Source organism: Antechinus flavipes, chromosome 4, assembly GCF_016432865.1.
Source record: "Antechinus flavipes isolate AdamAnt ecotype Samford, QLD, Australia chromosome 4, AdamAnt_v2, whole genome shotgun sequence".
Taxonomy (NCBI): domain Eukaryota; kingdom Metazoa; phylum Chordata; class Mammalia; order Dasyuromorphia; family Dasyuridae; genus Antechinus; species Antechinus flavipes.
The window spans coordinates 72334464-72347397 of record NC_067401.1 but is presented as its reverse complement, the minus strand read 5'-3'; the positions used below and the strand labels follow the sequence as shown (position 1 = coordinate 72347397).

At 34.3% G+C, this 12934-nt stretch overlaps 1 protein-coding gene across 2 annotated transcripts in view; it reads right to left on the bottom strand.

Annotated features, from left to right (window-relative positions):
• Positions 1 to 11351: 11351 nt before the first annotated feature.
• Positions 11352 to 12934, bottom strand: part of ALG14 (ALG14 UDP-N-acetylglucosaminyltransferase subunit) — a 120242-nt gene continuing 118659 nt past the window's right edge. For both annotated transcript variants that reach the window (XM_051993300.1, XM_051993299.1), the window contains one exon: positions 11352 to 12357. The gene's annotated coding sequence lies outside the window, so the exon portion shown is untranslated. The remainder of the gene's footprint in view (positions 12358 to 12934) is intronic.

The following is a 12934-nucleotide window of genomic DNA, read 5'->3' as shown; positions in this document are numbered from 1 at the left end:
CATAAATGGCCAATGTGTTGATTTGTTTTCATAAACTGTCCCTTTTGTTTTAAGATAGATAGAAGTCATTAGGAATTGACTTTGATGTTTTCAAAAGCATCAATTATATATATACGAATACATATGTTTATTAAATAATTAAGTCCAAGGAACTGAGACAAATCCTACTTCCTCTAAGTGGGAACTGATGTCTGGAGTGACTGTAGGAGAACAACAGATCATGGAATCTCATTATTGTTGTTTGTAAGAATTGAGTGCCAGGTAGATACCAAAAGATGGATGAGCAGCCCTGAAAAGGGCTCAACAAATCCTTACACCAGAGGTGCTATTCCTCCTTGAACACTCCATACACTTTGGTGGAATTCTATATTGTAAAAAAACAGTGCATCCTGATTGGATGAGTAGATTCAATCCAATCCAATATGTATTTATCATCAGTTCTGCTATCTACATTATGATCTTAGGTAAATCCCTTAACTCCTGGGTCTCAGTTTTCTCAACTATAAAATGACAGGTTGGATTAATTAATTTCTAATATTCTCTCTTCCTTGAAATTTATGATCTGAATTGTATAAATATGTATACATATATAGGATTTAATATATATTTTAACATGTTTAACATATATTGGATTACTTGCTATCTAGGGGAGGAGTGGGAGGAAGGAGGGCAGAATTTGGAATACAGTACAATACTGAAAAATTATCCATGCATATGTTTTGAAAATAAAAAGCTTTAATTAAAAAAAAAAAAGAAATTTATGAGCTGATGTCTTCAAAACAGAGAGATGAGATGTCTTGATTACAGGATCTACTATCACCAAAACAGTTTTATGACCTTGGATCAGAATGAATTCATGATGAAATCTACTGTTGTCTCCCTGCTTCTTCCCTCCTACCCACAGTGGAATCTCTTATTTCCTTCAAGATTTGATTTAAGGTATATATTCTCTTTGAAGTCTTTACTATCTTGCCAGTTGCCATTGCTTGCTTTCCCAAAATTACCTTGTATTTCTTTTATATTCTGCATATACTTGTATAAGGATGTTTTTTACCCTGATAGAATACAAGCTTGTTGAGGGCTAGAACTATTCGATTTTTGTCTTTGTATGCCCATTATCAGAGGTAATGTGACCTGGTAGATGTAGAGCTGGGCTTCGAGCCAGGAAGCCCTGAGTTCAGGTTCTGTCTCTGATGCTTATTGGCTATTGGTCCTGGGCATTTAACTTCTTATGTCTCTAGGAGCTCTCTAGGAATTGAAGTTGCAGAGATGGTGTTGACCTGCTTTGGAGGCAGCTTGGTGGCTCAGTGTAGAGAGTCTGGGCCTGGAGGTCAAATTTATTTCAGGTATTCACTAGCTGTGTGATCCTGGACAAGTCCCTTAACCCTGTTTGCTTCATTTTCCTCATCTATAAAATGGGAATAATAACAGCACCTATTGTTGTGAGAATAAAATGAGATATTATTTATAAAGTATTTACTTAATACAGAGCCTCACACATAGCAGGTACTTAAGTACTAATAGAAGAATATTTTTATTTTTGTTTCTCTTTCTCTATTGTCTACAAAGTTAACTTTTGTAGAAATTTCTTTTGTCTTTGCCTTTTACCTAACTCTTTCCCCCACTGCATCTTTCCCTGGTTAATACTATTCATAGCAAGGTCTTAAAAGTAAACCACAATTCATACACAAAAGAAGTTTCGTGACTTCTTTTCCTTTAAATGCTGTTTTTTATGGGAGTATCACATCATTTAGTGAGGTTAGCCACTTACATGCAGGAGCAGCCTCTAAGTGATAATCATTATTACTGGGTGTCTAGACAAGCAAAGAGAAATAAATTGTTCGTAAAAACTCAGGCGGTCACATAGACTTTCCTGTACATATGATGGATTTGATGTAGAATCCCCTTGTGCTTTTGTGAATAATTCATTACATCATGGAGAAAGCATAGGAATTTTTTTTTTAGACAATTCACATTCTGTTGCCAGAAAAGAGCATCCTTCAGAAAAGACAGAGAGATAGTGAAAAAAATATCCAATTGCTGCATTGGGGTTCGCTATTCATTCAACTCAAACACTCAAATCCATCTGTCATCTCATCTATGGATGCTCATTCCAGAAATGCAGACCACAAACCATCCATGCTTGTCCAACCTCTGTGACCCTTGTGTATATCTTCTCACACATTTTTTCAAAGGGGGTCCACCCAACCTATTGTATAAAGACCTTCTTTGCTCCCTCTTGACATTGAAGAATACCCATGGGGTGTTCGAGTTGCCTATTACTAATCTCTTGTTTTTACTATGAGACCAACCAGACTCTCTTTGCTGATACATGCCTCTGATGGCATCATTTACCTTTATATACTATATAACCTGGTTATACCCACCATTTGCCTCACTTTTGTTCATAATGTAGTACTCATTTTCAGTTCTTCATAGACTATATATGTAGTGTGTTGGAAGTTTAACAGTGGTTGCTGGTAAATATTTAACAAGTTCTCTGGGGGAGGGGGAGTATAGACACATTTTTAAGATTAATCTGAATTTTTTTTACCATTTTGTTCACACTTTCTTAAGCCTAGACAATGAACAAAATAATAAAGTAAGCCCTGGTTGATAGCATTTTAAGATTTTCAAGACATAAATGCTCACACTGAAAAACTGACAATAAGCTCTCTTTAGCTGATATGAGCTATGTCTAGTATACCCAGGCTGTAACAGTAATATAACATTCAATATATTATTTTCATTGTTATATCCACTATATCAGGACTTCCTAAACTTTTTCTACTTATAACTATTTTTCACCCAAAAAAATTTTATGTGACTCTGGATATATAAGTATATAAAATAGATATTCAAACCAGAGATTTATTGATAATAAATAATAATTTTGTGACTCCATATTCAGTTATAAGACTCCATAAGATATTGTGAAGCATAGTTTAAGAAGCTGGGTACTGTATCATTATGTTATTTTCAATAACTTTACATTTATTCAGATTTTTAAAAGAACTTTTTTATTCAACTCCATATTTCTGCACATCTGAGAGATAGCCATCTCTATCCTATGGGACAGGATCCTAGTTAAGAATTAGCCCATGGTTGCCATCTGATCGCTGCTGCCAATGTGCTGGAGGCTTCTGGGACTTTAAGTTGGCAGTTTCTGTCAGGCTTTTAATGAAAAGGCATTTGCATGACTGCTGTTGTTAACAGGCTTGTTTACTGGTAGGCTTAGGAAGGAGGCCAGAGTTTGCAAATGTGCCTTAGTTCCTAAAGCTAAACTCTAGGAATATAGGAGACATGATTGTAGATTCTGGATGGAAGCATTATTGTGTTTTCCCTGTAAACTTTCTATCTTAGCCATTCTTATGGCAATTCAATTTCTTAAAAAAGAAAGAAAGAAAGAAAAAGAAAAGAAAGTCTTATTGATATCTTTGTTTTTTATATCAATGATTTCTGGAAATCCTGCCCTCTCCGATTAGACCTTTCTTTAGAACAGGAAAACAATTAAGGATAAAGGAACACAATTAAGCACAAACATCTCCCACAATGATCTCATCTGATGATGTATGAAACATTTTCACCTCATAGTCTCTTCTCTTTTCTTTATCTCTTCCTGGAAGCAGAATTTCAGGGTTCAATGATTCTGCTGATTTCTCCAGTCTTCATTCTCTTTTCCTTTCCCCTTGTCCCTCCAAACTTCTTACCTCTTTAGACTGATCTTTCTAAGAAGAAATTGAAAATTTAAAGCAATTTTTTCATGCTTCTTTTTGTTATAATTATGTAAAGAACTTTATCCTATTAATTCATTGATAAGTTTCCTATTGCAAATAAAAGTCATTTCAAAAAAGAAACTCCACTCATATTACTCAGTGTCTAGTTTGTTTTTCTTAGCCAGTAAGTTCAAATGGGCTCTTGGTTTTCCTACTTATCTGAAATCTTACTATGAATTTTCTGTTGAAATGTGGATATTTCTAATCAGCTGAAATTTCAAATAATTCCTTTGGCAGAGCTACGGTTGATACTTCTTACTTTTAGTCTGGAATTTAACTCTGCTTTTGTTAAGCTTAGACCCAGACAGGGTGGTTTTTGGGCTTATGGCCAGGAGGTTTATGGATTTTAGGATTTCCCCTTCTATTATCACAAAAACAACTGGATGATGTGATGAGGTAAGGGCAGTATTTATGATCGTATTTCCAAATTTTGAAATTCTTTGATACTATTTGAAATCCTCAGAATTTTAGGACTATAGGATAATTTGAGTAGCACATATGGAATCTACTTAGTTGTCATATTAATAAAAATAAGCTACTGTGTGTTAACATTTATTTCAGAATTTTAATTTTTTATCTAGAGTTTATCAATCTATTATTTAATCTATACTAATCAACCATAGTGGAGGTACCTCAATCTTTGTGAGATATATAGTCCTGATTATATGTAAATAGAATAGAGTAAGTTATATTTTAAATGGGGAGGGATTGATGTTTTATTTGCTTTTTAAAATTATTTATTTAATTATTTCCCAATTACATGTAAAAAAAATTTAACAATCATTTGAAATTTTTTTGAATTCCAAAATTTCTCCCTTTTTCTTTCTGGCTGCTTGAAGAATTTTTTTCTTCTTCTGAATTTTGATTTTCTCTGTCATCATAGTTGCTTTTTTATGTCAGGTTCTTTTAAAATTATTTGCTTATTTTCCCCATGCTATTTCTTGATTTGGAATTTTATGTTAATATTGGCTTCCGTTGAAGGGGGCAGGGGGTAAGGCAGGGGCACTGTATCAAGTTTTAAGCTATTTCATATTGCTATTTCACATCTCCTCTCGGGATGCTAGATATTTCCCAGGCTTATGTGGATGGTTAGCACAGAGTCCGCTGCAATCTCTTCCTGACCATTTACCAGATCCTTTTACTGTTTTTGGCTTAAAAGCTCCTGAAGCTATTGCTGCTTCAGTCACCACCATCTCATCCCATCATTACTGTTTTGTTCATGAAGGTTCCAGACCAGCCTTCACCTTCTCTCCCACTCCAAGTTGAGATCTCTCTTTCTGATCTTCTATATTTTCTGGGATAGAGGAATTTCACTCCGACCTTTTACTAACTCTGCTACTCCAGAATTCAGTTTGAGGCAATATTTTAAAGTTGATTGGACCTCTATGTTGGGAGAGCTCAGTTGAGTGTTTTCTCTGCTCCCCCATCTTGGCTCTGCCCTGGAAATCTGAGGAGAAACTATCGTGAATCCTTTAGTAAAATAAATAATCTGTGAGTCTATATTCACTATATAAGTTCAACTCAGTATTGTAGTTGGGAGATACCAATACTTTTCCCAGATTTTGATTGATTTACCCATTAACAGCTGTTGAGCTGGTAGGGGTAGGACTTCTGTAATAATTGTATCTACCTTGTGCATATATCTGTATTTTTACATCTTGCACATATTGGTTTTGTTTAAAGTGATGTGCAATAATTTGTCCTCCTATCTGTACATATTTTCTTTATATTGGGAGCTTTTTAAGAACAGAGATTATGCATTTGCCTTTTATTATATTTTTAGAGTTTAGCACAATGCTTGGCATTTGTAAATGTTTAATAAATGCTTGTTGACTTGACTTTGAAAATATCCAAGCATATCAGTATAGGGAATTCAGAGAAGCATGGAAAGACTTATATAAAAAGATACAAAGCAAAGAAAGCAGAACCGGAGACAAAGATCTACAATGCTTATAATTACAAAAATAAATACCACACTGAAAGTTAGCTGGATTCCATTAGAGAGGGAGGAAGAGAGGAAGAGAGAGAAGGAAGAAGGGAGGAAGGGAGGCAGAGTTTTTCAGTTTTTCCATTTATTGGGGGAAAAGAGTCTTTGGAATACTTTCATTCTATAGGTTAGCAATGCTATGTAACAGACTATAATTTCTAAAGTTTAGCTTTTAATATTTTCCAAAAATAGTAGTTTAAACATTGAAAGCCACAGAAATTTAATACAAACATTATATTTGTCACTTGTTTAAAATGTATAAAATAAAGCATTTTCAAATAATAGTACTGTTATATTGTCAGTTCTTTAAGCACTGGTGGAACTAGGACTATGTTTTTTTTTTTTTTTTTAATTTAATAATTACTTTATATTGACAGAATCCATGCCAGGGTAATTTTTTCACAACATTATCCCTTGCACTCATTTCTGTTCCGATTTTTCCCCTCCCTCCCTCCACCCCCTCCCCTAGATGGCAAGCAGTCCTATATATGTTGGATATGTTGCAGTATATCCTAGATACAATATATGTTTGCAGAACCGAACAGTTCTCTTGTTGCACAGGGAGAATTGGATTCAGAAGGTATAAATAACCCGGGAAGAAAAACAAAAATGCAGATAGTTCACATTCGTTTCCCAGTGTTCTTTCTTTGGGTGTAGCTGCTTCTGTCCGTCATTTATCAATTGAAACTCAGTTAAGTCTCTTTGTCAAAGAAATCCACTTCCATCAAAATATGTCCTCATACAATATCGTTGTCGAAGTGTATAATGATCTCCTGGTTCTACTCATCTCACTTAGCATCAGTCCATGTAGGTCTCTCCAAGCCTCTCTGTATTCATCCTGCTGGTCATTCCTTACAGAACAATAATATTCTATAACATTCATATACCACAATTTACCCAGCCATTCTCCAATTGATGGGCATCCATTCATTTTCCAGTTTCTAGCCACTACAAACAGGGCTGCCACAAACATTTTGGCACATACAGGTCCCTTTCCCTTCTTTAGTATTTCTTTGGGATATAAGCCCAGAAGTAACACTGCTGGATCAAAGGGTATGCATAGTTTGATAACTTTTTGGGCATAATTCCAGATTGCTCTCCAGAATGGTTGGATTCGTTCACAACTCCACCAACAATGCATCAGTGTCCCCGTTTTCCCGCATCCCCTCCAACATTCATCATTATTTTTTCCTGTCATCTTAGCCAATCTGACAGGTGTGTAATGGTATCTCAGAGTTGTCTTAATTTGCATTTCTCTGATCAATAATGATTTGGAACACTTTCATATGAGTGGTAATAGTTTCAATTTCATCCTCTGAAAATTGTCTGTTCATATCCTTTGACCATTTATCAATTGGAGAATGGCTTGATTTCTTATAAATTTGAGTCAGTTCTCTATATATTTTGGAAATGAGGCCTTTATCAGAACCTTTAACTGTGAAGATGTTTTCCCAGTTTGTTGCTTCCCTTCTAATCTTGTTTGCATTAGTTTTGTTTGTACAAAGGCTTTTTAATTTGATGTAATCAAAATTTTCTATTTTGTGATCAGTAATGGTCTCTAGTTCATCTTTAGACACAAATTTCTTTCTCCTCCACAAGTCTGAGAGATAAACTATCCTATGGAACTAGGACTATGTTGCTGAAATTGGAGGTGTAATTCTTGAGGACATTATAGTCAAATTCTAGTAATATTGTAGAACAGTGGGAAAAAGGTTGGATTTGGAGTCAGAAGGCCAGGACTTAGATATTAGCCTTGCTGTTTAACCATTACTTCTATGACCCTGGACAAATCATTTAACCTTTTTGTGCTTATATTTCCTCATCAATAAAATTAGAGGATTGAACTAGATGATTTCTGAAATATCTTTCTGGTCAAAATCCATCAAACTAAGATAAAAAGCTGTAAGCACCTACTGAATAGCAAGTTCGCTTCCATGTAAATGATGTGATACAATACTTTCCTTCTCAGCCTTTACCTTGGTTTTACCATGACTGTATTTGTAGGACTTTCCCTCCTTTATTAGAGGTCTCAAGAGTTTGCAGGATGAAAATGTTACCTAATTACTTGGTAATGATACATAATTATCTAGAAAATATAGATATAGTACTGGATAATGACTATCCTCAATTATTTAAACTATAAAATTATTTCCTAATTCTAGATTATTTCAGATTTAGTAGAGAGAAAGAGGGAGAGACAGAGACAGAGAGGTTTAAGAAGAAAGAACTATGATGTAAAAACAAAAAAAAAGTATCAGTACATTTTTTAAAAATCAAAAAGCCATCTTAACACTCTTTTTTTTTTTTGTTTACTGAATGCCACAGATGGAATGTCAATTATAAGTCTACCTTTAAAGATCAAACAAATAAACAAATAGCTTCCAATTTCTGAAAGACAGTTACAGTTCTACACTGTTGATGGAACAGTAAATTAGTTTACCTTTTCCGGAGAGCAATTTGGAATTACACTAAAATATCCAGACCCATTGACTCAAAAATTTTTTATTAGGCATATATTTAAAGGAGGTTCAAGGACAAAAAAGAAGATACTATATATACTAAATTATCTATAGGAAGGAAATGAGCATTTACTAATTACTTATTATGTTCCAGGTAATATGCAAAATGTTTTACAAATATTATCATATTTGACTTCCACAACAACCCTAGGAGTTAAATCCATAATTACCCCCATTTTGCCATTGAGCAAAGTAAGGCAAAGAGATGTATGTGATTTGTCCTTTATCACAAAGTAAGTGCCTGAGGCTGGATTTGAATTCAGGTCTTTGGACCCCAGGCCCAGAACTCTACCCACTGTGTTACCATAGCAGCATTTTTTATAAGAGCAAAGAACTAGAAATAAAGTAAATGCCTACTGACTAGGAAATGGCTAAATAAATTTTAAAATATTAATATAATGGCTATTTGGGTGCCATAAGAAATGGAGACAGAAAAATTCAGAGGTGCATGAGAAGATATATGCAGAGTGAAGTACCAAGGATCAAGAAAACAACATACACAAAGGCTACAATTTTGGAAATGGAAAGAATAATTAAAATGAGAGAGAATGATATATAAATATAATGACCAAGCTTGTCCCAAAGATGACAAATATACCTTGCTTTTTTCTTTGCAGGGATGAGGACATATGTATAGAACTATATAGATAGATAGAATTCAAGGTAGAATTTTGTATTGAGTAACATACATTGTCAAGATTTGCTTAATGTATTGATTAGTTTTGTTGAGTTTTTTTTTTTCTTTTAAAAATTTTGCTCCAATGGATGGCTCATTAGGTAGAAGAGAGAAAAGAATATATTTGGAAAAGAAAATGAGGATGATATTGGGAGAGCTCAGTTGAATGTTTTCTCTGCGCCCCCATCTTGGCTTTGCCCTGGAAATCTGAGTAGAAACTATTGTGAATCCTTTAGTAAAATAAATAATCTGTGAGTCTATATTCACTATGTAAGTTCACCTCAGTATTGTAGTTGGAAGATACCAATGCTTTTCTTAGATTTTGGCTGATTTGCCCATTAGCAGCTGTGGAGCTCGTGGGTGTAGGATTCATTATTATTATTATTACCCCCATTTTAAAATTAAAATTAATAAAACTTATCCTTTCTTCAAAGTTAAATATACCAATTATAATTACTGCTAAGATATTTAGTAATCTAAGTGTTTGGGACCTAGACTAAGTGTTTGGGAGGATTACCTTCTTTCAGTTCCCAAAACCTCCAAATTCATCACCTGCCTAAAAAATTAAGGATCTATAGCAGAATGGCCAAAGTTGCTGTCAGCAAAAAGACTTAAACAACAAGGAACCTATGAGGCAATCTAGTCCAAAACCTTCATTTTATGGAAATTTTGGAAGAAATTTTATGGAAAATTGTGATAAAAGTGTAAAACCTTAACTTCAAAGCTGAAATTTTAAAGTCAATTTGCATGTACCCTGAAACATGAAAGCATCTGGATTTGTAAAGTTTGTTTATGTCCTATTTTTTTTTTTTTGGAAAGTCACTTTTGTCTCAAAGGATTACCTGTATGGGATTCTCTCATTTGTGGAAAGTGATTACTCTTACCTGCAGGGTTGGTGAGATTGGGAGAGAAGAGTTCTGAGCTTTTCTGGCTTCTACTTCAAAAGAGTTTTGCTAAAAGCAATATTAACTTCTCTTCAGGTCTCAGAAAAGAGAGACTCTGGGAAGAAGTAGATATGAGAGGAGCTGGAAGTCTTTAGCATGTCACTATTCACAGCTTGCTACAGTAGAGATTTAGGGAATTTTCCCTTGGGTGAGATTTGGGACTCTCATGGTTGAGATGAGTTACCTGGCTTCCAAAGGGAAAACTCATTCAATCTGTACTGTTTGTTCTATATTCTCCTTCATATACTTTCTCTGATTCTGTTTGCTATTGGCTTGGATAAATGGGTTTCTTTACAATTTGCTATTTGTGTGTTCCTTGTGGAACTGGCATCTGATGGGAATCTTCGGTTTAGAGCTTGAGGAGAGTTTAATTTCAACCTAAAAAGTTATATATACCCTTAGACTAATAATATAAAGGAGCAGACTGACATAATTCTAATCTAGTCTATCCAACTAGCTTCCTCTCCCAGCAAGAATCAAGAGATGCTAGAGATGTCTATTCTTGCCTCTCTGTGAAACACACACACACTCCCTTGTTATATTAAAAAATGGCCAAAGAGGGGGAAAAAAAGTATTTCTTAGTTGAATTTTGTTTTGCTTTCAGTTTCTTCTCTTTCCGTGCTTGTTAGAATATGTCAAGGTGCCCTGAAATTCAAGGAACTCTGGGCAGCCAAGACTATCTTGAAATACTGCGGATAGGCCTTGATGTAGATAGCATTTATAAATACATGTTAACATAGTGTGTTCTAAGAGACTAATAGGAAGTAAGCAAAATATAACCTCAAATCTAGATGAAGCACGCTTTAATGTTTTAACATGTATCAGGGAATTAAATAGGTTGAGAAGCATGCGAGTATGTGTTAATTCCACTGCAGTTAACTAAAGCTTACAGGAAATTTAAGAACAACTTTTGATTTGCTCTTGAAAAAACTACACCCAAAGGGATTGTGACTTTGATATACAAACCATGAAAAATTAAAAGCATCCCTTTGTAACTTTTAGAAACCTTGCTCCCTGCCCATTCCACATGTATGAATGGTGGGGAGAGCAGAGCAGGTATTAGCGCTGAGAGACATGTGTAGAAAGTGGCATGGAAAGCAAAAGCAAGGCAAAGAATCAGGAGTACTTTCTGGGTGTGGGGAACAGTCACTGAAAAGGAACCAAAATGAGAGAAAGGGTGTGGAGAATGAGGAGCAATAATAAGGCCAAGCTTGTCTTGAAAGGAGTATTCATTAAAGGGAGTAATATAGATTAAAGCTGGAAGGTTTGGTCCAGGTTGTGTAAGGCTTTAAAAGTAAATTGAGAAATTTATATTTGATCCTAGTTAATTGGGAACCATTGAAATAGACTCAGTAGAAAACTTGGGGGAGAGTTGGGAGGTCACAAAAATTTTTAATAAGAGGGTCATTGAAAAATTTTAAAAAGTAGACAGAAGAGAAAAAAGATCAATAGGATGAATAAAATTTTATTTAATTCAAGTATTTCATTATTATTAAATTAATTTAAGGAATTTTGACAATTAATAATGGCTTCATCACATTTGCTTTTTACAACCCTTAAAGATAAATTCTTTTGTTATCTTCCTATCCCATCTTTTTTTTTTTTCCTCCTCCCTCCTAAACCCATTTTAAAGATCAGAAAATTAAAACTCAGAGAGCTTCTATGACTTGTTCATGGTTACTCATACTCAAGATTAAAGCCCTCTTGTTTATATGAATCATCTGTGTAACTCTGTTAAAAAAAGGGGGTTAATTGGGGAAGAGAAACATCCCCATTGTTTTCTGGTGCTCCATCACCCCTTGAGGGTTTTTTCTCTTAGAGCCATCTTCCAAATTTGAAACTTCCACCTGCATGGCTTCCAAATATTTTTCCAATTGGGTTATTTTCTGACCTTGTTTTTCCACTTCAGCTATGTTCTTTGCTCCATTGCATTAATTCTGGTTTTTGGCCAGGCCCAGTGAATTTTTCTAAATTTTCTTCATTATCCATCTTGAGAAGTTTTTCCATGAACTCTTCTAAAAATTCCTTTGTTACATTCTTCCTTTAATTCCTCCTGAGGTTTCTCTACTATATTCAGCTATTTTTTTGGTAATGGGGAAAGGGATATGTGAATTTTATTTTTATCCTGTTACCCATTTGAGTTCATCTCTATTTATTACTTTGTTCCTCATGCAACTTTTGATGCTATTGTTGAACTTCTGATATTTCCCTCCCTTGTTTCTCTTACTCTGTATTTTTTTTTTAAATATCAGTTTTCCTTTAGTTTGGTCATTGTCTTTTGGTAAATTTTAATTTTCTTGTAAGAATTCCTGGTAATTTTGCTTTCAGCATTTCTGTTGCTATTTTTAAGGTAGAATCTGGCTTTTTTGCAACCTCTCTCATTCCATTGTCTTCTTAGATATATTCCCAAAATTTTGTAAGCATTTTAACTCTTCAGTATTCCTCAGAGAGGGCCCTAAAAAAAGAAACAAAAATATGAAAATTCTTTGAATATGAGGCAATTTTTCTTTTTTTTCTTCCTTTTCTTTTCTTTTTAGTATTTAACATGTTTTAATCAGCTAAGATTTGTTTTCTCATCCTTCCAATCCAACTTTCTTTCATCCCAATTGAAAAGAAAAACAAAACTCATCGCACACATGTAAATTAAAATAAATTTCTACATTGGACATGACAAAAAAAATTGTCTCATTTTTGCATTTTCTGAGTCCTTTATTTCTTTATCAGGAAGTAGATGGCATCATTAGTCCTATGAAATCCTGATTGTCATTATGCTAAAAGGAGCTCAGCATAACAATATTCCATCACATTAATATATTATAACTTAATACCATACTATACCATAATTAATATAACATCCATTTTCCAAATTATAGGATCTCCCTCAGATTCCCATTCTCTGCCACCTCCAAATTAGCTAGAAATGTTTTTGTATATCCTAAGAGTTTGTTTTGCTTAGGTAAAATACCAAGCCTGGAGTCAGGAAGGCCTGAGTTCTAATCCAGCTTCAGCTACTTACTAGCTGTTGACCCTGG